This window comes from Xenopus tropicalis, chromosome 1 (assembly GCF_000004195.4).
Source record: "Xenopus tropicalis strain Nigerian chromosome 1, UCB_Xtro_10.0, whole genome shotgun sequence".
NCBI classification, from domain to species: Eukaryota; Metazoa; Chordata; class Amphibia; order Anura; family Pipidae; genus Xenopus; species Xenopus tropicalis.
Window position 1 is genome coordinate 135,122,926 of NC_030677.2, and position 13,044 is coordinate 135,135,969.

Here is a 13,044-nt window from a genome sequence, read left to right on the forward strand (position 1 = left end):
GGGTCTCTTTGACCAGTACAGCCACTTAAGCCATGGCAATCACCCGTTTAGTTGATTGGTCAGGTTAGAAAATTTTGGTCGGATAAGGATAAAATCTGGGCATGTATTGTGTATTTAACAATATCCTTAACAACCAGCAGTAAGTTTTGACCCTCCTACTACATGTTAGAAAACAAAACCAAAGACCTGATGGATTGCTATGAGACAAGTATCCACTGTCTCTATAAACAGCTCTTGACTAAATACTCATGTATGCATGTTATTTCACAACTTTTATTATGATTGCAATTTTATCATTCAACATTTCTAGATCCTCTGCCCAAATTTTAAGGGGTAGATTTGTGGAATTAGAGCTCACAACAGAAAAATTCACCCACTTTCTATTCATTCCTATGGGATTTTTTACATGCGTATTTATCAATGGGTGAAGATTAGAGTTCACCATTTGATTAATGCACTTATAAAAATCCCTTAAAAAAAGAATGAAAATGATTGAATTTTTATGTGAGCTCTAATTTCACATTTTGATAAATCTGCCCCTAAGTGAAATAGCCCAACAGAGAAGGACACTTTTCACAACACTAATCCATGCCCTTATCCTTTCCCGTTTAGATTACTGCAATCTCCTACTAACCGGCCTCCCAGACTCCCACCTCTCTCCCCTGCAATCAATCTTAAACTCTGCTGCCAGGATCCTCCTGCTCTCTTCTAAGAGGGAACCTGTTCAGCCTCACTAAGCTCTCTTGCATGGCTGCCTGTTAAGCAAAGGATAGCTTACAAAATCCTTCTGCTAACATTCAAAGCCCTTCACTCCTCTGCTCCTCACTACATTTCTTCACTGGTCTCCCTGCATGTTCCTGGTCATCTCCTCCGCTCCTCTCAGAGCTTCCATCTTTTTACACCATCCACACTGACTGCGCTCTCTCGTCTTAAACCTTTCTATGTCGCTGTTCCTTACCTCTGGAACTCTATCCCTGAATCCCTCCGTAGGGAAAACTCACCCACTCTCTTTAAGAAAAAGCTCAGCTGTTACCATCTGGAGCGCTAAAACATTATTTTGCCCAGTCCTGCGCTTAAGGGCAAATGCCCATACCTGATGCACTCTTACCTTCCAGTTTGTGCCTCTATGTTACCCAACCACTCAGATTGTAAGCTCTACGGGGCAGGGACCTCCTTCCTACTGTGTCTCATACCACATGGCACTAACTCCCTGTGTATTTATATTGTATTTATAATTATTTATTGTATTTATTATAACACTTGTCCTCCCTGTGTGTAATTTTGTATATTGTAAGATTGTTGTATTGTATTGTACCCTTGTGGTGCTTTATAAATAAAGTTATACATACATACATACATACATACATTGCTTAAAATGAACTGAAAATGTAAATGCTTTTTTTAAACACTACAAAATCAAATTGAAAAAAAGCATGACAAAATAGATAAAAACACATATATAATATATTCTTGTTGCACTTTCTACATTAGCAAGGTAAAACCATTCACACTAACATTCTGAAACAATTTACTCTAAAGCTATGTTTGAGGCAATAGCCGAGGGTGTTCTTTGAGGAATCCTAATCCTGCCACTTTGTGAAATAACTGGGACTTGGAACCCAGCTGGCCTAACTGGACTAGAAATCTTTTTTTTTCTTTTTCTTTTCAAAGATTTAATCCTAACAAGGTTTTGGATGTGATGAAATCAAAGTGGCAGCTTGCATTCCAGAACTACTTGTATGTAAATTTATGATTAAATCAGGTAGTCTGAATGATAAAAATAATATGTAGTGCACTGTAAACATCATTATGTTTGCTCTGCAGCCTCGAGAGCATGATAATAACATCCCATAACTAAAACAACATTTCTGATACATTTTAAAACTGAGTAAAATGTGCACTGCAATGTTTTATATGAAATCAGAACTCTGCCCTGTCAATCAAAAGAAGGGGAAAACATAATCCTCCATTTAAGTGTTTGCATAGATATCCATTTCTTTAAGTGCACTTGGGAGTACAATATTTCAGTTTCATGCGTTCCCTTTTCTGTGACCTGCAGCCCATTAAATGACCTTAGAGAGGAAGCATGAATTTCTAAAATGCCATAGTCATCATATGCTTCACTACCAAGAAAATGAAAGCTTTGGACTTGCCAATGTACTTTTCATCAAGCTAAACAAGCATACTTTTATGTATGGAAGTAACCTGCTATGCAGCTAATGCACTAGCAATAGATTTACAAGGAAGGGTTTCAGTCTTCATATCTAATTCTTTCTAGTTTTTGTCCTGCACCTTAAAAGCACATTAGTAAAGGACTCGCACGGGAATCATGGTTCATCTGCAAGCACTTAAATTCTGTATAGTTATTTGTATATTTAAAAAAAAGATGGTTCACAGAGTGCTGGAAGTAATAATAGCACACTACTATGGAGTAGCATTAGATGTTCCCTGTAAGTCTGTAATTATAACCAAATCCCTCTCTAGTCAGACATTTAAGCATGATGTACTGGTTCTGTGCTCTCATTTATTTTTACTACACATTCAGTTCACAGTGTTTTTGGGAAAGCAATATATGCATTCTCCTAGTTGATGTCTTTATCAACCTGCACTGCTATTATTGTTATTATATAAGGTAATATTGAGCTATTTAGGCACAATGAAGCAATGAATGTTTGGTGCCTGAGGCTTGGGAGATAAACCCCCATATGTAATAAAAGGCACTAAGTTTGCCCAGGAGCAGTCACCCATAGCAACCAATAAGATATTTGCTTTAAACGGGTGACCATTCAATTCTACCTGCTAACTGGTTGCTATGGGTTACTGCTCCTTGGCAAACTTAGGGCCCTATATTATATAACTCCATAATAGTGCTATGACAAAGCAGTGCTACAATAAAAGTGACCATACACAGGCAGATTTAAGCTACTGATTCAGACCAATTCTGCCCTTGTATGGGCTCTCTGACAGCCCTACTGGATCGATATCTGGTTGAAAATCGGCCTGTATTCCTGTTGTGATTCAGTTGGGTATCGCCCACCTTAGGTAGACAGGTGAAGAAAGATCTTGTAATGCACGGCCAGTTTAAGACAATAAATCATGTAAATTGCGGTTATTGGATTGTAAATCACCTGCAGAACCCCTGCTGCCCTAGTTGCAAAAGTTTAACCCACACAGAGGGTGGTAGTTACAACCATATTTCGAATAATAATAATATCTTCCAAGTATATAATAATATATAATACTAGTTTCCTAACACAAAAGGCCACCATGCTAAAAAAAATTGGGCAGCACTTAGATGAAAACATTTAAACTGTTATAAATCATACAAAATTAAAGTGAGTCACAGGTATGGGATTATAAAACATTCTAATCTGCCATTGGTCACATAATCATTTAAGTGACCCTGAGGCAACCCTCTAATTCCTTTTTGGTTATGTGCGTGAAAAAATTCTTGCGTGCAAACAAAATTAACACTGCTCCCATGTTTATTAAAGTGTGATGAGACAGATTGGTCTAGCGGCAATATTTATGCAAACATAGCAATTAGTTTTTGGATTATTTTTGGCAAGTTGGGAGTATTTTGGCGGTTATTTAGGTTGAATGCATTATCTACTTTAAATCTTGCAGGTTTTTTTCCTCCAGTAAGTTCAGTACAGAATTTAGCAACCAGTAAGAACTGCACTCATAGTACACAGTCTAGGGTTGCCACCTTTTGCAGTGGCTAACTCCTGACAGGGGGGCAGAGTGTGATGTCACAGGGGCGGGACTTTAACATTACAGGGATGGGGCTATGATATGAACCGTTTCCCCAATTTGGAAAACCAGGCAGGACTCCTTTATTATTATTATTATTATTATTATTAACATTTATTTATAAAGCGCCAACATATTCTGCAGCGCTGTAAAATAAGTGGGTTTCATACAATGGAGTAACATATAAAGCAATAACTGATACAAGAGGCGAAGAGAGCCCTGCCCAAAAGAGCTTATCCTTGAGACTGATGTGGCAATCGCGGTGGCAACCCTATATGGGAATGCTGGGGGCTTTAAAATTGCCTCCAGTCAGGCAGCCCTGGGCTAGGGAAAACTAGCCATGTTTTAATTCTATTATCCGACTAGATAGGTCCTCTGCTCCCAGCCTTCCAGACCTCATGCATCAAACCCCCAGCAATAGAGCCGCACTCTCAGCCAATGTCCAATCGAAAAATATATTTAGGGGGGAGCAAGAGACAAAATGCGAAATTTCTGCAAAAAAGTGCTTTTATTTTTATGCCATACACGACATGTTTCGGGCCCCTTTCGTGCCCTTTGTCAAGTGTACATAACAATAACATAACAATTCTATTATGACCTTATAGTCCAATGATTGACTTACTCCCTCTTTAAATTGAGAATCAACCTTAAGAATCCAATACCTGCAGTCTACCAAGTTCTCACGTGAATATTTATATCTGTAACTAAAAAAGTGATTGTATTTTGACATGTACAGAAATTTGAACAGTTGATCCCAAAAGCAATGTAATAGGAGTTAATGCTTTTAATAAACCCTATGCTGCATGTTGACTCTTACATTTAATCATAAGTGCATGTCATTTTTTTCCAACATTACAGCCAGTATGTTAAACTAGTCCTTACCGACCCATGAGATACCATTGTATCACTTCCATCTGAAAAATAATAAATCCACCAATGAGTCATTGTATTGTGCATATTCCAGTATTAAGAATGGTGCATAGCTTGAATCAAAGCCAGCTGCTATTTTCTCTGTTATCCTAATAATACAAAACAAATGCTCCACAGAAATAATAAGGAATAAATGTGAAGATAGTATAAAAATTTCTTCCAGATGTTCGGACTTTGATACACTATATAATTACCAAAGCAGAGAGGGTGGCAGTTACCAGAATGAAATGATTTTCCTTATATACTAGGGAGAGAGAAACACTTTATATTACATTTATTGTAAAACCTAGCTTTTGGTACTATGGTAATTCCTGAACTAAATGTTTTACTTTTATATTTTATGCAAACTCATTCAAAATGCTCATTTAAAAAAAAAAGATTCTCGCGAAAACTTTGAACCATACTAACAGCCGGGGCTTGAACAATTAGATGATATGATACCTGGTTACATAAATTTACAGAGAAATGGGGTTCTTACACTTCTTGGTGGCTTCTAAACTTCAGCACCCAAGTAGGGTTCATTAGCTACCTAATTTTCCAAATGGTTATATCATATTACATTTTGATTGTCCATTTGTAGAACAGTTTGATCCAAATTTTCAAAACACATTTAATTAATTATAAATAGAATAATTTATTATTAATACATTTCAAAAGTTGAAACTGAACTTACAGGTTAATCAAGTACACATACCCAAACATTCTCACTTGTTATTATAAGTCTGCAGGGGTGATTCTGATTAATATAACACTGGTGCCAATTCATTTAACACCTGACTCTTGTTTTCTGGTTTTACATTGTTTTGGATTGTTTCTAAGCAGCTCAACTGATGCAAAGTCTCCAAAAACTCTTTCATTTATTAATAAATAGTTTTGTGCACTCCCTCTATCTTGTGGTTAAAACTAACCCTTCAGGTAACCAGTGACACCATTTTGGGGGTGCTGTGATATGAAGGGCTAAGGTGTAGATATTTATGAGTAAACAGAATCTGTCTCCACTGTTTTCTGCCATAAGACAGAAGGTTGAGTGGTTTTATACAGGTCATGAAACTCCAAAGTAACTTCTAATATTCATATAGTTTACAAAGGGTAATGCATTATTTATTATAATACACAAGAGTCATGTGACACAAATTGCATCACTAACCATTGATTATAACTGATGACACTACTAAGCGCCATTCTGAAGGTGGCCGTACACGTAGCAATAACAATATTTCAGGCAACAATTGGTCGCAGGAAAGATCATTCCCTCCCTCCATTGACGTTCAGGGCTGAATAGTCAGATATGGAGGCAGAAACAATAGAAATTCTACCTCCACCTGCCGATTCAGACCTAAACCTTTTAACCTACCCGAACGGCAAGACAACCGATATCCACAGCCTTTGCAATATTGGTTGTCTCGTTGAGCCGCCATACACGACAGAATATAATATATATATATATATATATATAAAAATACATACATATATTTATATATTTATATAAAAACATATAATCATATAGCTATATGAATATATACATATATATTATACACAAGAGGTATGAATAACCTGCATAAAAATAACATAAACGTTGCTTAATGATGTCATCAGTTTTAATGACATCAGTTATAATACTTGTGTCACATAGTCACATATATTCAAATGTGTGTATTGTAAGAAACAATGTACCACTACCACCTGCAAAATATGAGGATATTAGAAGTCACTGGGGCAAATGTGCTCCAGGGCGTTAACTCAATAGTAACAAACAATAGTGATCAGTGATTAGTATTTTTCATTCAGCTGCAGGTAGAATAATGAAAGTAAACATTGTATTGCTTGCCACAGGTTACTGCCCGATGATAACTTGCCCAGTGTTTATAAATGACCCTAAGGGGTTTCATGACTATATGTAGGAGCAATGCCAGGCCCTAGGGCGCTTTGTTTTGTAAGATTTGTTATCCTTAGTTTGTACAATTTTCACTATAAATATGTATAGTGACAATTGTACAAACTAAGGATAACAAATCTCACAAAACAACTTCTTTGAATGGCTAAAGTAAGTGATTTATTAAAAGAAAATGTCTAGTGATGAGCAAATCTGTCCCTTTCCCTTAGCCAAAAAATTTGCAAAACTGCTGAAAAATTCTCGAAATGGCGAAAAATTCATGAAATGCAGCTACTGTATAACTTTTTTGTCGCACATTACTTTTTTGACTTAACCATGACTTATTTAAACCAATTACAACCAATTTGATGCGAATGCGAATTTTTCCTCACTCTGCTAATATTTTCGTGGTTTTTTTTTGCAGCAGCAGCAGCAGCTTCGCAAAACAATTCGGCAATGGTGAATTAGGCAATTTTGCTGCGAATCCATGCCTGGCAAAAAAAAATCACTCTTCACTAAAAATGTCATTTCGTGGCATGCAACAATGAAATTGCTTTGCTAAACTTTTTTCCTATTTTTTAGCAAAATACAGGGAAGTTTATTACAGACACAAATAAAGCAAAACTCTAACAGCCTTGAAGTCACTGCCAGCTAAGGAGGGGGAAGATGAAAGTTCTCCTGAGTAAAAAAATAAGATGGAATAATTAAGAGTGGAATGCAGAAGAAACAAGTACATAATAATAAAGAGCAGTGTATGGAATCTGCCCTTCCTAAATACTTCTCATTCTGTCCTAATATCTCCAAGATGGCAAGTTTAACCCAAAATGTCAAATCCTTTCCCTGTTTTTGCATTAGCTTAGATAGCAGAAAGCGAGTGCCAAAACAAACAGCCTGAAAAGATCTTATGAAATCATTTCTCTTTGCAGAATCCATAAAATCTCCTAAGAGTCCTTATCAATAGAGCAGCCTGATGTGGGAGCAGAAGTCGTTGAGTTATGATGTGCTTGTTTTAATGAAATTCCCCTCCTGCAGAGTTGCTCCCTGCAGATTTTCCATATTTCAGCATGGGAAAGGTTTGATGCTTTCCTGTCGGTGCCAAGAGTTAATTGAAAACATTTCAGGATAACTTCAGGTTGGGGGCCAGCTCTTTAATTCCCTCATTATTCTTTAGACAATAATAAGGCAGCATTGCAATTATTAATAGACATGGCTGTATCCTCTTAAAGAGACAGTGTGATTTGCAAAAGGGGGCCCTTATTATTCACTGCACACACTAGGAAACAATTAGAGAATAAAGACAGGGGAAACTGTATAATTTAAACATGATGCTGTTATTTAGACTCATTCCCACCAAATATTCAGCCACATTTTAGAACATTTTAGCGGAACTAAATGTCACTATAATTAATCACTCTAGTTTTATTTATCCTTTTAACACAGACTTTTGATTTTTAATTACTTTTTTAAGATGAATGTTATTTGTTGTGGTATTATCATGTGACTTTGCCTTCAGCATGGACTCTATCAAATGTTCAAAAAACAAATGTTTCATTTCCCAGAAAATATTATTCTGTTTTTATTACAGGGGCTTTGAAGCCTGACAGTTTCATGCTTGCATTTAAGATTCTGCTGTGCGGGTATTTGTACTAATATCAGCTGAGATGTTACTGCACATCCTGCCCCGAATGGAAGAATAGCAAATCCAAAGGATCTGGAAAAATGATTCAGATTTTATAGGCGCCAGAAGACAGTTAAAAGCAAGAAAAAAGAAAAGGAAATAAGACAAAGAGAATCGTTGACTGGAAATATTACCTTCAGTTGTTTTAAAGCTGCGTAAAAATAGCATGTGGAACATTTTTGGGCGCAGGACTGTCCTTATTTCTATTTGTTATTAAAGTGACCAAAAAACGAAAAGGTTTATAAACATTTCAAATTTGCTTAAAGTAATATATTACATGCTAAGTAGTTAGGAGCTTCTTTTCCCTAGCAACTTAGACTAAGGGGCGTATTTAGTATGCTGTGTAAAACTAATTCGCCAAAAAAACGGAGTAAAAAGCTGTGTAAAATAAATGGAAAAGATTGCCATCTGAACGCCGGATATTACGCCGTTATTTTCCATAAGTTCCGGTGGAAGAAAAAACGCGTAAAACAATTATGCTGATTTTACGCCGTTTTAACGCCATTTTTTGCCTGGCGATGTGTGGCGAATTTTCTCGCCGTTTTTTACACAGCATAATAAATATGCCCCTAAAAGTCTAATCACAAGGAATACGTTTCATTGGATTCTATGAGGCTGCTTCCACAAGAAGCTGACAGCGCCACGTCATGACTTTACCCTAAAACGATTAGTGCCATGGCTTATCTCTATGCATCTTTAGGATGACCCAAAAAAACACAGTTGCACAGTCCATGAAATTTTGATTCTAAATAAGCATATTATTTTTTTTCTTTTAAGTTTATGTTGTCACAATTTTTATGGCAAATCCATGTTTTTGTTCTAGGTTGTTACTATGGTGATGTAGTAGGGCTGATTTGCAAACATAAGTGCTAAAAATTGCAAAAGTACAGTTGCCCTTAGCAACTAGTCCTGTCTTTGTTTTCAATTTGGTTTGCGTTCTATTTCCTAATGGACTGTGAAAAATGAATTACTGATTGGTTGCTATGGACAACTGCACTTGTGCAATTTTGCTTGTGTTTTCACAAATCAGCCATACTATGTCAAACCTGCTATGTCAAGAACAATTATTTTGGCTTGTTCTCAATAGAAATTTTGGGAATAGCAATTTTAAACATTAGGCAATTGCCTTTAGCAATAATAGCACTGAGCATTTTGTTGGTGCTATTCTATTATTATTTCTGAAAACCCCATGCAACAGCTTGTGCAGGTTTTGCCTTAGTGTTTTTGTTCTTAGATTTATTATGAATTTCTAGTGTTTTTCATTAGCTGCTAAATTCCAGTTGCTAAAAAAAGAGGCCTGACTATGCATTTATATAAAATAAAAATCTAAATAAAAGTCTAGAATGCACTTTTATTATAAGCTTGATTTAAATCATAAAAGCGTTTTGTTTTATAGTAGTATAACATTAGTAGATCAAGCCACTGGACATATATGTCCAATGTTAAGATGGCAGGTGATAATTTAAAGTATGTATAAGTGTAATTCACATATAAATATCTGTGCAAAAAAGCATGCAAAACATCTGATAACCCTACAACTATTCAAAAGCTGAAGGAATGTATGTGGTTATTTTGTGTCTTACAGTAAAAAGGCACAATGTGAACCTACTTCATCATGCTTTAGGATGAGAATGGAGAGTACTTGGCATATATATTAGCTAAAAGCTGCACCAGTGAGCAGTGCGTTCCCACATCGTTCCCTGCAGCTCTTCTTTAAGAGGTGTCAACGTGGCTGAAAGAATGAAGGGTCTCCAGGCATTGTTTGCCTGAACTATTTTATGCTTGACATTTCCATAACAAAAGTGCCACTCGACTTCTCACCGATTAATGCAGCTTGAGGGCTCTTGTCCTCCTTTAATAAAACATTGTTGAAATCATTTATTTCAAGCCCCTGGTTACTAGTGGGAGAATGGCCACCTTTGTGCCAGGATATAGTATATACAGTCTACTATTTTGTGGTATATCTTTTTTTTTTTTGAGTAGGAAAAGACAGACAGAACAGAGAAGTAAAAAAAATCAACACTGAAGGGATGTGAAGGATTTCCCATTATAATGCAGCTATTTAGTCTTCTGCACCTGCACAGAGAAAAGGTCAGATGATATTCTACAAATCGGGGACATGCAGCCGACGACCTTGCAGCTGTGGGTGAAAAACAACTTTCAAAGGCCCATAGCAATGAAAGGATTCTGGGAGCTGTAGTTCCACCACAACTAAAGGATTTTGGGAGTTGTAGTCCTGTAAGAGAAAGATAAGTTAAGACTCCAGTTAGTTAGTCCATTTTCTTGTGATAAGATAAGTTCTAAATGTGCACACTGTATATTCTTGCCTGTAAATATTTATTAAATCATGTACATTACATGTATTAATCTGTGTGAGAGCTGCCACACTCCTACCTCTGTCAAGGTGTAATGAAACATTATTTGCAGCATGACTTAAAGGCCCAAAAGACCTGGTGTTGAGATTGCTCTGCAATTTGCTTCTTGTAGCCCTGAAATACTCAAAACCATTATGTTTACCAGTATTCCTGGACCCCTGCATGTTGCTTTGTGAGCTGGCTGCTTCAAAGTTTTTGTTCCTTTGTGGTCAGTGACAGGAAACTCAAAACTGCCTGGTCAGCCATCATACTAGTTAGTATGTCAACATAAAAATTCACAATACTGGCACTCAATCTAAAGTATATATCTCTTATGTTGGATTTTAATCTCTTGACAGGAGGCTTTTTTCCAACTTCTAGCAGTTTGTATTTGCATGTATTGCTTGTACAATCACTACTACTTATTGTATCTCATTAACAATAATTATTGCTAGATACAGGTTCCTGATCTGATACACTGTTTGCGACATTGTCTAGCTATCCTATAAGACTTATAGTGATAAGAATGGAAGGGAGATACAAAATTGCCAGTAAGGGGAAAAAGACTAAGGAGAGAGAAATTAAGGAGAAAGCAAATGGGAAATTTCAAGGACTAACTTGTTCAATATAATGGTAAGTGCCATGTTACAAGGCACAGTACATACACAGATATGACACTGGGTTTCTGAGAGACATGCAAGGTCCAAACAGTTTATGTTTGGAAGGCAAGGCAGAGCTGAGATAAAACAAGGCTGCTGGACAAATGCAGATCTAGGAGGGCTTTTGCCAGAGGTCAGTGGGGACAAGTGAAGCGTACATTTCCTTTATTCAGCCAGACTTTTCTCTGGTGTGCTCCTAGGTCCCTTGCTGTTTCTATTGTTTTTGCCTACAATAAGAATGCTGAAAGTTAAGAGCCCTGGGTTTTCCTGCTTATGCCTGTGCTCTGAGTTCATCTGCGCCAAGCAGCTGGGTTGTGCTGACATGCAGTATCCAAACACAGGCGTGGGATACTAATACACTGGGGACAGAATCAGCCTAGCACTCCTGTCCCTGATGCAGTCCAATGCTGGGTTGCATCTATATACCCATATCTCATTAAGAAAGCCAATGTATCTCCAAAGTGTTATTCTGTTCTACTATCATATGTAGGCTATTTATTTAATGTGGTATGTATTAGAGATGCTGCTATAACAAGTATAGGATACAATAAGCTTTGCATAATTCCCTTAATCTAACTGGGTGCAAGTTCTCAGTACTCCCCAACTCCAACAGGTTTCTAAATGTGAGACTTGTTTTCAAGTGTATCTTTTTGCCTGTATTATAGATCCTGTTTTAACCATATTGTTCCAAATAAACAGAGAGCCCAATGTTAATCCCATTGTAATGGTGTACAAAAGCATTTCTGTGTGCCTGGATGCCCAGTGAAGCCTGAATCTCCCTCTATTTACTGTATGGTCACTGTCAGCTCAATGAACTACCCCCTTGTTCTCCCTATTGTCCCACACTCCCTTAAACATTTGTCACTGAAGTGCCTCTAAAGACAAATAAACTGTCATCTGGAACTCAGGGTTTAGAAGTGGGAATTAAAAAGAAAAAAAAAAGCTGAGGACACATTAGATAATTTCACATTTGGTTAAACAGACAGACTTCGTTTTCTTAAGTGGCTTTGCCAAGTAAATATGGAGATCAAAAAGGAATTTCCTAGATAAACAAGGAAGGGTGCTACAACACTCCACGAAGAGTCATTAGGATAACACCTCTTTTTTTGCTCAGGGTTTGCATACTGCTTTGTAAATACTGAGGTCTTGAGCTGGACACACTTTAATGAATACAGAAGATAAATAAAGCACTTACTGCTGATTGGGATATAAGTCTCTTAATAAAACACAAAACAGTGTTTCCTAACAAGAACAGCAGCTCAGGAGCCACAATACATATCACATAACCTCCTTGGAAAAAGTGTTGTGATTATGAAATGTGCAGGCTTCACCCCCACCCCACATGCCTTCCCACTGCTCCTGCCTGTTGATTTATTCTAAGCAGATGCTTTTGACGGGAGCCTGTAAAATCAAGTCTTGAGTTTATTGTTGTAGTTAATTATCAGTCCTGCTGCCAGTGTGCTCCCTTTTCTGGTGCTAATATCTTTTTACTTCTCAAGTAGGGGGCACCTTTTCAAAGTCAAATTGAAGCAAAGGTTACTTCTTAAGTTAACACTTTGTCTGGCTTTTCTGCATTGCAAACCCACCCTTATGTTAAAATCTATATTTTACACACACCTTAATTAATATATAGCCTGTATACATTTGTTTGTTTTGTTGGGCAGTGCTATGTTATATACAAAAATGTTGGTCAATGAAGGGCACTCTAATCAGCAATATCATAATTTGGAATTTGGTGCACAAAATAACCCAAGAGTAACCCCATGTAGGGTAACTGCATCAATACATTTTATATAC